The sequence below is a fragment of the Ambystoma mexicanum genome, chromosome 1p (genome assembly GCF_040938575.1).
Source record: "Ambystoma mexicanum isolate Mex_15411 chromosome 1p, UKY_AmexF1_1, whole genome shotgun sequence".
In the NCBI taxonomy this organism is placed as follows: domain Eukaryota; kingdom Metazoa; phylum Chordata; class Amphibia; order Caudata; family Ambystomatidae; genus Ambystoma; species Ambystoma mexicanum.
Window position 1 is genome coordinate 604,467,498 of NC_090921.1, and position 12,577 is coordinate 604,480,074.

The 12,577-nt window shown below is 42.8% G+C and overlaps 1 protein-coding gene across 7 annotated transcripts in view; it reads left to right on the plus strand.

Annotated features, from left to right (window-relative positions):
- Window positions 1–12,577, plus strand: part of RANBP3 (RAN binding protein 3) — a 1,483,781-nt gene that overhangs the window by 225,093 nt on the left and 1,246,111 nt on the right. The gene's annotated exons all lie outside the window — the stretch shown is intronic.

Here is a 12,577-nt window from a genome sequence, read left to right on the forward strand (position 1 = left end):
GCCGCCTCTCCTCCCACCCCTGCAAGAAGAAAAAAGTCCAAAACAGTCCTTCATCAGAGTCTGATAATTTAAAAGTTCATTGGAGTGTTGAGGATCTTAGTTCTATAATCTCCTTTCAGGTACTAGTTGAATCGGAGTCAGAAGATTCATTACTATTTAGCAGGTATGCAATATATGGTCCCCAAATGTCGGGGGTGGGGGGTGTGCATGCAATGGTAGGGTTCTTATAAATTCGCTTTCCACGTCCTGGCAGTATGTTATGTCTTTTTTCCAGTCTTAAATTTTGGGTAGTGGGCCTCGGCTCCATGACATGGCGATCCTCCTTCGGGCCAGCACCAGAAGAAGGGATGCTAATTTACGTGCTGCGGGTTGAAGGTTTTTAGTGAGACCCAGGAGGGGCACCAGTGGTAGTGGGGTCACCTGTTCGCCTATGATATCGGCCGTTGTTTGCAGAACCGAGTTCCAGAAACGCCTTGTTCAGGGCAGTCACACGCTAGGTGGAGGAAGTCCGCCCGGGCCGCCGCGCATCTATCGCATTGGGGCGACGTTTCTGGGTGAAGCTTGTGTTTCTTAACTGGGGTATAATATGTTTGGTGTACAAAATTGAAGTGTATTAGTTTATAGCAAGTGTTTAGTGTGACCCTTTGAGTTTGACATAGGATATAGGACCAGTCTTCCGTGGGTATCGTCTCCTGAATGCCAGTTTCCCATTTTAGCTGTGTTTTAGGGTTGGGTTTCCCAATATCGACCACCAGGGATTTATATAGCAACGAGACTAACCTCCCCCTGCTCCTGAATCGTGTTATGCAGTAACTCCCACGTAGGGGGTTATTTGGGAAATGAGGGAAATATTTTGTGTATGGTGTGGCGTAGTCTAAAGTAAAGGAATACTTCCAGGGAAGTGTCTCCGCCCCTATCTTTGGCCATTTGTGGGGTTAGAAAGGTGCCCTTTGTGAACAGGTCTCCGAAGGAGTGGACATCAACCTTGTCAGCCCATATTAGGAATACTTTTTCATTTGTGAGGGGGATGCCAGGAATAAATCTGTGCTGGGTACTGGCATGTTAAGTATCATTTGTTTTCACTGAGAGTGCAATCTTTTCTCTCCCTTAGTAAGTAAATGATCTAGATAAATGACCTGCTGCTGATATAATTGTAGCTTATTTGGGCAAACTTTGTCCTAAATGAGCTAAAATCTCCAGGCGCGTGGTGCAGTCCACACACCCTTACTTTGCATCTGCCGCTATAAGTAGGTCCTGAACATACTGCAGTAACACAGTACCTGTGTTTGTAATACCTGGCTGTAAATAATTGGGCTCTCTGTATCCCTGGGGTGCTCTACAAAATGTATAAGCAGGATTGTCTATGCTAAAGGCAAAAAGGTACTGGCTGTCCTCATGTATTGGAATGCTGAAAAATGCACTCTTTAAGTCCACAACTGTAAAGTATTGTGCGGAAGGAGGACTCAAATAATAAAAAGTGATGTTGTATCTGGAGCAACTGGGAACTGGGGCACCAAAATTGTATTGATAGCACGCAAATTGTTATACAGTCTTCATCTACAAAGTTTCATCGAGGTCTTGTTCATCAAAAAATATGAATTGAAAGGTTTTTCCATCAAATCTTTCAAAGAATTGTTTTTTTTTTAAAATAAATGTATGGATGTTTGGGTGTGGGAAAGTGTTCAATTTTGAAAGTGGGGGTTTGGGGAGGGGGTTTCCAATAAAAAAAATAAACACTGCACAAATTAAAGGGAGCTGTCCAGTGCTGAAATGCATTGCAAGTGTATGGAATTGATTTCAGCACTGGACAGGGCCCTCTGACTTGTGTAGTGTTAACAAGTAATTTCAGGACTGGGGACATCTATTGGGAGGGGGGACCCCACCCCCCCATTAAAAAACTAAAATAAGTCTCAAGTGGACTTGCTGACACTACACTAGTTAGAGAAAACTGTCCTGTGCTGGAGCGATTTCCAGAACTATCCCTTTAGCCAGTAAATCTTTAATCACTCCCCTTATCCCTATTAATCCTTCCTGGGATATTTTGTATTTGGTTAATCTTGGGAGTATGGCATTGGTCTTCACCTGAATTTGAATTGGATCTACTTCCATACATCCTTTTTTAACTGGATGTCCACACCCTTTTATCCACTTTCTCAAGTTCAGGTGATAAAATTAGTGGTGGGAACCTAAACATTTACCTGGATTCAGCAGAAAGTGAGGTAGAACAGTAAATGTTTGCATGCAATCGTTTGAACAAGTCCATGCCCAAAAGATTTAAAGCACGTGTATCTGTTAAATCAAGCTGAGCCATGCAGGAAATAGGCTCCATCTGAAATTGAGTGCGCTCTGATGATGGACTACGGACTGAATTATTAGAAAATCCCACTGAGGTGTTCATTTTCCCATAGAGGGATATTGAAGGCACTAGGTTGTGGGTAATATAAGTATTGTTTGCGCCTGTATCTAAAAAGAACTTCTTTTTCTTTTCAGCAATGCAAAGTTCCACATATGGGCCTGTGGGATCAACGGGTATTTGCACTCTGCCATTTCCTCTGTTCTGGGCAACCCTTTGTTGCATAATCTGGATATGGTTGGTCGTCTTGGCCCTGAATTTCCACATTGTTACCATCAAACTGACTCACTGCCTCCTTGTTATTCCTCATCCCATAGACCTTCCTCTTCCCCTTGGACACGTGGGACATTACCAAATCTAAGGATCTGGGCTTTTGCAATAATGGAATCCATTATCCACTATTCCTCCTCTGTATGCTGCAGAAGCACTTACCTCTCTTCCCCTATACATTCCTCTGCCTCGTGCCATACCTCTCCCTTGTTCTGGAAATGCTTGCTGTATCAATAGTTTTGTCTTAAAATCTTTTAATTTTCTTCCTTTTCACCCTTTTCTTTTGCATGCCTGTTCGCATAATATCTGGCCATAGTCAAAATTTGAGCCGTAGTCTGCATGGGCCATGTTGATTCACATGTTTGTCATTTTTCAAGTGTGGGAGCAGTCCTTCCACAGTGTGAACAAAAGGAATTTCGCTGTTTTATGGTACCTTTTCTTTTGCATGCCTGTTCGCATAATATCTGGCCATAGTCAAAATTTGAGCCGCAGTCTGCATGGGCCATGTTGATTCACATGTTTGTCATTTTTCAAGTGTGGGAGCAGTCCTTCCACAGTGTGAACAAAAGGCATTTCGCCGTTTTATGGTACCTAGATCAACACCACTAAGAGGAGAAAACCTCTTCCTTCCTTGCTAAGTACTTTTCTACCAATTCGCTTTGGTCCTGCCTGCAGGTTGTTCATTTATCCCAGTTAGTTTCCATTGCACTATTTGCTCAATTCTTTTGATAACTGCCCAGGGTTCTGCCAATATGTCCTCATGTAATTGCTCTGCTTCACCTCTAAAATGCACGATTTCCTTTTTCTCCAAATCTTCCCACTTGATTGACGGTTCTTCACTGTTCTGTTTCCTACACCATCTCTATATGTCGGGGGGGCAATATTCATGAAAAAAGTTGGTCAATATCCCCCAATGTTAACGGGCCTGTGTGTATAATTTTGGTAGTCTGATTATACCACTGCTCAGGGTACTGTCTGATGTCAGGAAAATCTTAAGTAAAAGACAACAGCTCCATCTGATTGTACATGGTGAGTTGGATGGTCTGGGCTAAACCCTAGAACTTCCCTCCTAGGGGCCCGATGAGTGGAGACGGGGGCTTTTGTTATCACTCAAGTCGGATTTGAATTAATTCCCTGTTCACACCCCAATTCATTTAAGTTAATGTTCTTGCAGTCTATATCCTCATATTGGACAGGCAAAGGTCACTCCTCAAGAGACCGCTACTGACTGCCATTATGGTCTTTATATTAACTCATGCACAATGATATTATTTGCCCATAGGGACTGAGTGTTCATAACTTTAGAGGCAAGGGCTGGTCACTTCACTCCTGCCCTGATCCATTCTTCCAACAATTATTTAACGCATGCCAGAGTTTCTGGAAGTACGGAACCCCGAGTAGTGGGTCCCTTATATTCGCCAATTGTCTCTTATCCATATTATATGGAGGCAGAAGAGGTAGTTTAGTCAAATGTTCCAACAAGGGATCTTCCTCTGAATATTCAGAGGGTGCAGAAGCCTCTGTCTGAGGCCTATGAACAACATAAGCCTTTTTCTCTTGCACAAGTATTGCTCTGTCATCCTGTTCCCAGTCCTCTTTTAACTTCTTTTGATCGTATAGCCTTATCATTTTCTGACACTGGCTTCCTTTTTTCTTTTTTGCTGTGCTTCTCATTGCTTTCTGCCTAGCATAATCTTCCCATTTCTTGTATGTTTCCCATTGAAGCGCTCTAATTTCCTTTGGTCCCTTTGCTGATAACTGTTCTTTAAGGTACCCTCATTTCTTGAAGTCAAAAGTCCCATTCTCTGGAATTTGTAAATTGGCATTGTCAGCAGTACATCAGTGCCATTCCATCAAAAATAACACCACCCCTAAACCTTTTTTTTGCCATTAATTCAGATCCGGGGGAACTTTCTGGGGGAGTCTGTTCAAATTAAGTGTTTTCTACACCCACAACATTTGGTGCTTGCATTACCGATGTTTCAAGAGCATCAATACCCCTGTAATCACAAGGTTGTAATATGGCCAGGTTCACTTAAAACGGTGGTACCCAGATATTGTAATATTAAAGAAAAATGTAGCATGTATTCGTACAATGTTTTGAATCAGCACCAATTTCTCTGGTTATTCTGTCGTCGTTTCGCTCACTAAGTCCAGTCTGTGCTGGTGTCTGTAAAGAAAAATGCTGTTCCAGGCGAGAACCTCGGTCAGGGTAAATCAACGTGTCAGGAAATTTGGTGCGGATAACTTGGACCATGACTGTAGGAAAACACAGTTCAAATCATGCATTGCTCTGTCTTCACAGAATCTTTTGGTCCTTGTATACATCTTTTCAGCTGCGTTGGCATGACATGTAAATAACACCGGGTCCTTGAAAGGTAACTGACAAGGTGAACTGAAAGCTTGGTGATTAAGAAATAGTTTAAAACAAATAGACATTCAGGGGCGTAGGGGGAGAGGATGAACATGTGTTTTTTCTATCCTTGGCTTGAGCTCTGAGTGAAGGGTCACCACCTGGTGGTATTTGTGCATGCTATTTTGACTGCAGCTTGAGAGCAGTGCCTGCAACTTAAAACGCACACAGGGATTTTGAGTTGCTGTTTGTGGACGACCGCAAAAACTGTCATTTGATATTATAACCGAGAAAAAGGCAGAGAACCTGGTGCTCATATATGTATATTTCCACACGTCATTGTTCCTCGTCTTCCGACGCCTCACCCGACAAGAGACAGTTATGTTTTCCCAATAAAACTGCTTTGACGGGTGAATGGGAAAAGGTCACTCGGAAGACCTGAAAAAGGTTAGTGAACCCACAGTTCATGTTAAGGCTGGCAGGGAATAGTCAAGGGCTTCGACCCTCATGCCCAAAAGCCTGTGTTGAAAAGCCTCAGGGATGCCTCCTAGAGTAGCGTTGACTGTGTCGATCATTGGAACAGCATCAACGGTTTCAGTCACTTCATTGTCAAAGGGTGTTTTGGCGTCTACCTCAGACCCAAATAGTTTTAAACCACATCGAAGAGGGTATTTTTCAAATCCTTTAGATCCATTTTTAAGGAGGATGACGAGGACTATGCTGTACTCCTTGGGCACACACGTTTTGGCCTGCCTAATGTCCAAGAAGAGTTGATCTCTGAACAATCTTAATTAGAGGACTATTACTTGCCTTAAAGAAGCCAGTGTCTTGGAAACCTCTCCTGAAGTGGAATTCGACACGCCAAACATAACTGCTCATCCAACTGTGGCACACCGAACAGTTTTGTACAAGGTCACTGAATATTTGGGTTAGTGGCGCCCTGCAAAGGACTTGGTTCAGGATGATCTCAAAGACATCCTTGATAAAGGCCTTCCAAAGGAACCCGTGTTGCCTTTTCATTCAGCTCTCAAAAACACTATTTTGGTGAGAAAATACAGACCATTCATCCTGACTTTTGTTCCAGGCCCCCTACCCCAGAAAGTGTGGTGGTGGAGGCAGCAAAAATATGCGTTGGCTAAAAGTGTCTTCTCTGCTGGGAGCATGGCCCTCCAGGCTATAGATGCATTTTATGCCTTGTCGAAATATGCACTCTTTGGTATGTAATTTCTCAGACAGCAGAGAACATACCTGGAGCATAGATGAGGGGTGGTTGTAATAAAATTAGTGATGACAAGGAGGTGGCATGCCAATCACTCCAATCTGAGCTTGACGCCTTGGACTGTTGGCCGTTCTATTGGCTCAAGTGCAGTCATCAGGTGGTTTGCATGGCTATGCAATTGTGAATTTGCTCCAGATGTCCATGTTTATGGACATGCCCTTTGATGGGTTCAAACATTTTGGGCTGAAAGCTGATGACTGCATTCGAGAAGCTTCAGGCTTCTTAAGCGGCTGCAAAATCTTTGGGGACAGCACTCCATCAGCTATAACGGCAACAACATCAACTTACACAGTCTTGGAGAGGGATTTCATTTTGGTTCTATTCATCTTTTGGAAATGGAAGAAGAGGCTAGGCTACCCAAAGAGGACACATGAGATTCTTTCATGCCCCTAGAGGCTGTGAAGGAAAGACTGCACAGGCAGCAACCTCCTCACTGCCCTCTACCACAACCCTAAAACCTCTCTGAGAGCTTTGTTCACAAAACCCTGGTGGGAGGCAGGTTTACCCAGCATCTGGAAGAATGGCAGTGCATTACATCGGATGTATGGGCACTTCAGACAGTAGCCCAAGCATACCGTCTCCCATTATTGAAAAGGCCTGCAGATTGTCCTCCGAGCGTGCAATCTCTTCGGGCACCAGATCTGCACCTTCTACAGGAGATTCTCTCCCTGTTGAAGAAAGGTGCATTGGAAAGGGTACCTGTAGTGGAGCAATACCAAGGTTGTACTCAAGCTATTTTATGGTTCCCAAGAAAGACAGAGGACTGTGACCCATATTGGACCAGAGATGCTTGAACAAGTTCCTCAGGAAGGACCGAGTCAAGATCGTCACTCTTTTGCAGATACTCCAGGCCCTTCAGCTCCAGGATTGGATAGTGTCACTTGATCATCAGGATGCTTAATTTCATGTGCCTATACATCCCAAGCACAGAAAGTACCTGTTGAACCATTGGCAGTTCTCACTATCAGTTTCGACTACTGCCTTTCGGGCTGCTCTCTGCCCAAGGGTTTTCACAAAGTTCATGGCGGTGTTGGCAGCGGATCTAAGGAAGGGAGGGATTTGCATCTTACCCTTCGAGATGATTGGCTGATCAGCGCCCGTTCTCCCTAACAGGCTCTGGAAAATCTTAACAGAACCTGCCACTCTCGCCAAAAACTCTCCCTCAACTTCAAGAAGTCCCTGGTGGCACCTTCTCAAAAGCTGCAATTTATTGGAGCAGTCCTGGACTCTTCCCCTGGGAAATCTTCGCCTCCCGAGTTGAGGGCTCAACATACCTTGCTTTGCCAGATGGTTACAAGATTTGAGAATGCCCAACATCTACCAGCATTAGACTTTCCAAGGCTGCTGGTCCTCCTGGCATCCTGCGTTTTCCTGGTGCCAGAAGCCCACCTAAGGATGAGGTTCCTCCTGTGTGACCTCAAGATTCCAATGGTCACAATTCTCAGGCAGTATGACGGACCTACTTCAGGTCCTGCGGAAGGTCGCACAGCATGTGCTGTGGTGGGCCTGCAAGAAGAATGATGATAGGGGAACCTTTTTGGCAACTTTGGCCAGAGATTACAGTAGGCACAGGTTCTTTCCTCACTGGACGAGGAACTCACATGACCGTTATTGCGATCAGTGGTCTTTGGTCCCCATCGGAATCCACACTACACATAAACCTTTTCGAGCTGCGGGCAATCACATTGGCGCTGATGGCCTTTTTGCCGTCCATACAGGGGAAGAATGTTCTGATAACCGACAACACAGTGGCCGTGCATTACCTGAACAAGGGAGGTGGTGTAAGGTCACTACAACTGTGCAGGGAGGCAATTCAGCTCTGATTTTGGGTGCTACAAAACTGGATTTCTCGGCTGCTCACCTAGACAAGGAGAAGAATACGACGGCGGATGCTCTGAGCAGGAAAAGCACAGGCTGTCAGAGTGGGAGTACGTTCAGGAATTCCTAGAGATCTTTGCCCTTTGGGGAACCCCTCGGGTAGATCTGTTCGTGTCCAGTATCAATAGGAAACGCAACCTGTTCTGTTCCAGGGAATTTCCTTAGTAGAGCTCTGTGGGATGTGTACGTAGTAGATTGGGAATTTCTACTCCTGTACGAGTTTCCACCAGCCCTTTCTTTCTTCATGTCATTATAAGGTTGTGGAAGTTCAGGAAGTCCATGATCGATTCTGATTGTTCCGGATTGGGCCAGGATGGCATGGTACCCGGACCTTCTAGACCTGTTCATCTGCCTTCCATTTTGTCTTCCCTGGAGACTGGACCTACTCTCCCAAAAGGGAGGCCGTCTTCTACACCCAGAAATCATAACTCTGAACCTTCATGTCTGGTTGCTGAGTGGTTAAGCTACAAAGACCGAGTCCTCCCGGAATACGTAATTGAGGTGTTGCTTTTGGCCAGAAGAACAGCAACAAAAGCACAATACTTTGTAATTTAAAAAAAAAGTGTTTGGTTAAATAAACCTTAACACTATACATATGGAGATGTGCAATTCATTGTTTTCATATATTAGTTCATATTGTTGAAATAGTATAACTTCATACAAATACCAAATCTCATTATCTATTAAAAGCTATACAAACAAGTTAAAAGGAAATATATTATCAAAAAATTCAGAACTTCGTTATTAAGCAGCATCTGACATGTCCAACCGATCCACAATTTTACACCAAATATGGTACGTAGTGAATCTGAAAAATGTACAACTCACTAATATAAAAGACCCCAGGATTGATCTGATTTAAAATGTGGCCAGTTCAAATATTAAATTATATGCCTTGACATAATCCCGTATTTTTGACAATTTGTAAGATTTCTTTGGGTTCCCACCTCTTTGCTGCATATGCAGCAAAGTCTTTCACGGTAGGGAATAGTCCTCCATAGTCCTGTCCTGGAAAGCTTGGATAATGGTTCCAATCTCAATTGCATTATGAATCTTGTTACCTTAAATTATATAGATTCTTGAGATGAAAACAAGGTGAATCCACTGGAAAACTTTGTAATGTATACAGTTTAAATTTGTTTAGTCAACTCAAAATGCAAAGGTTATTATTTCTGTGCCAGATCCTGGCCAATTTCTTTTATCTTTGGTTCCACCAATGACCTGTTGGCAACCTTTTCGATAACAAATCCAAACTCATCAAAAAACAGAACAGTATCCTTCTTCCACTGTATCAAAGCTCTTGGGCAGGTATGTTGTGTTAATAATTAAAGAGAATTGGCCAACAAATATCCATAATTATTTTGGGGACAAATCCTTTACATAAAATATTCTTGACATATATTTTGTTTTGTGTGCTTAACGTCCCATTCGCAACATATTGCTTCAAGAGATGTAGTGTTGGATAAACCCAGAGTTCTTCGCCACATCTACCTTCCAATTTTGTCAGCCATTTAGTTTCTATATGTGTAATGATCTCTGAACCATACAGTATACTGGGAACACAACTGGTTTTATACAGCTTCAACACACCTTCAATTAAAAATCCACCTTTACAACATTTCGAATAGCATTACATTTCTTTACATCATTCAGACCCATACTATTTGCTAGTTCCGAAACACAGATTTTATTCGAGATGTAAAGCTCTAAATAAATATGATCTCACTATCTCAGTTGGCTCATTCTCAATTTGCTAGACACATTTCATTTGTTTTTTTTATTTTTCGAGCCACGTTTTAGTTTTTTGCAGATTATGTAGGCTATTTTCGAATGGATTGTGTCCTCCCACGTATTCCTCGTCTTAGATATCTTGTCTCCCAGCGTTGCTGCTTCAGAATTTTTTTTTTTTCACCAGAGGGTGCTGTTTTTGAGGCCACGGAGTCGTCCCTCAAGGGCCGCCGTCGAGCCTCCACGTCATCCGCTGTATAAAGGGCTCGAGCCGCGCCCATTACATCAGTTCCGTTTTTCCGAACACTGCTTCGTGACACAGAGCGGCGCATCAGGTTTTTTCTTGACTATGTCCTAGTCATCTACTCCAACCACACCCAAGACTGGTTTAAAAAAATGTCTGAAGTGTGGTAGAAAAATGTCCATTATTGACCCCCATCAGAATTGCCTTTGGTGTCTCAGCCCCAACCATCGGGTTGACGAATGTGGTTCCTGTCGGGTCATGTCCAATAAGGCTCTTAGGGAACGGAAAGGTAAGCTGACGGTAGGGGACGAATAGTATAGGTCTTCGAAGAGACAAAAAGATTCAGGAAAATATCGACTTGGGTCGAGGAGGTTGAGGTCCAAGAGTCGCTTGAGGAAATCCTCCTCGGCTTCGTCCAAGAAGTCAAAGCGACGTTGCAGGTCTTCTGCCTCCTCTTCTGAGAGAAGGCGACTTCTCCTTCCAAGCACGATTCCCCTGAAAAATGGAGGCCTTTAGGGCTTTGATGCTTAAAATCTTTGAGAAAGCGTCCCAGACCCCCTTAAAAAAGCAGTGTGGAGATCATGCATCTTAAGACAATTCGGTTAGTGGCTATAACATCAGCCCGCAGAGTGAGTTGCAGGCACCGTATTGTAAGCCTCCTCGCACCATTTTCTATAGGGACATGTTTATTCTAAAAGTCAAACCATCTTTCTTGCCTAAAATAGTGTCTGATTTTCATCTGTCACACAATTGTCTTAACTTACTTTTATCCTCCGCCTCACGCTAGTAAGGAAGAGGAAAGCTTGCATAGACTGGACCCAAAAAGGGCTCTGTTTCTACATTTCCAGATTGGAAAATCTCTGACAATGTGACCAACTATTTGTTTGGATATACTGGGCACTAATTGGGCCTTGCAGTATCTAAACAAACTCTATACAGATGGATAATTCTACCAATCTGAATGCTATTAAACTAGCTGGGAAAGAGCCTCCAGATGGATTAACGGCTCATTCAAACAGAGGCATGGCAAATTCCATGGATCTTCAGAGGGGTGTCCCGGTGCAGGATATTTATGCTGTGGCCACCTGGTCGTCAATGTACACCTTTTGTAAAGCATTACTGCTTGACTCTACTTCATATCAAGGAGGACTATTTGCAAAAGCTGTCCTTCATTCAGTCCATAATTAAAATTTCTAGTACTCCCACCTCCAAAATTACCACTGCTATGGGAGTCTATCATAAGATGAGGAGTATGTGGGAGGACACAATCCATTCGAAGAACAAGTTACTTACCAACTGTAACGTACTTTCGATTGGATGTTCCTTTCACCCTTTGTGTTCCATTTGAAAACAAAAAAACAGTTAGATGCTGGTCTTGACCATCCTATTAAACGTGCAGATGAATTAAGATGGTGTGATCCACTGTATCAAAAGCGGCAATCAAATACAGCATAATTAATTGTGAAAGCACCCCGATCTGCAGATTAAGATGTCTTCTCAAACGGCTAGAAGTGATGCCCCATTCCATATTTGGGGCGGAAACAGGATTACAAAGGGCTCACAATAATGAAAGTCAAGAATTACATGGACCTAAAGGATCTAAAAATGGTTTCTTAAGAAGAGGAGATTGTGGATTCCTTTTATAAATCCAAGTTTTGATACATTTTATCGGACAAACTGAAAATATGCTGAGCTGGTACAACCCATTAAATCTCAAGGGCCCATAAAACATGCAAGCCCAAGAACGCAATACAAAAACGGAGGTTTGAACTTCGATCTAGAATTTGACACACTTTGGCTGATTTTGAGCCTAGAACGATAAAGGAAACTACATCAACCTTGCCAATACGCAACCTGCCAGTACCAATTCTCTCCAATAGCTGTGGAAAACTACTGTTCAGGACCACTACTGGGTGATGGCACCAGCCACATTAATCTTAGACTAAGCTCAAATGTTTGACACCCATTATTAAGCATAAGGTGCACTGTGAATACCATTCAAACGTTGATAAGATTTTGTATTCTTTGCATTCTTTGTAAGCCAGTAATTAGTTCTCAAAGTGTAACTTTTCAATGACTATGCTTGTTTGTCCTGGTCCTATATTTTTACTCTGGAGATAAAGGTGGAAGTCTGATGATCACATTTTATGCATATTCTTCCTGCTCCCAATAAGGTTTAAAGTGCGGATTCCCTTTTGGTCTATGTGAAAGCAATTTCCATCAATGTGGTTATTTGTACTGATTTAATTCTGTGTTCACCATGTGATAAAGGAATCTCTGTGACTTTGAAAGATAATGCATTGTACCATCTCACAAATTTGACTAACACTAACAAGGTGTCAAACCTTTTTTCAGGTCTCATTTCAAAGGCTATTTGTATTGGTTTTGTTTTAACTGTTTGGATATTTTGTCGTGGTCTACATTTTGACTTTGTATATCATTGAGAGATTATGTGGCTTTTAAAGCCTTTAG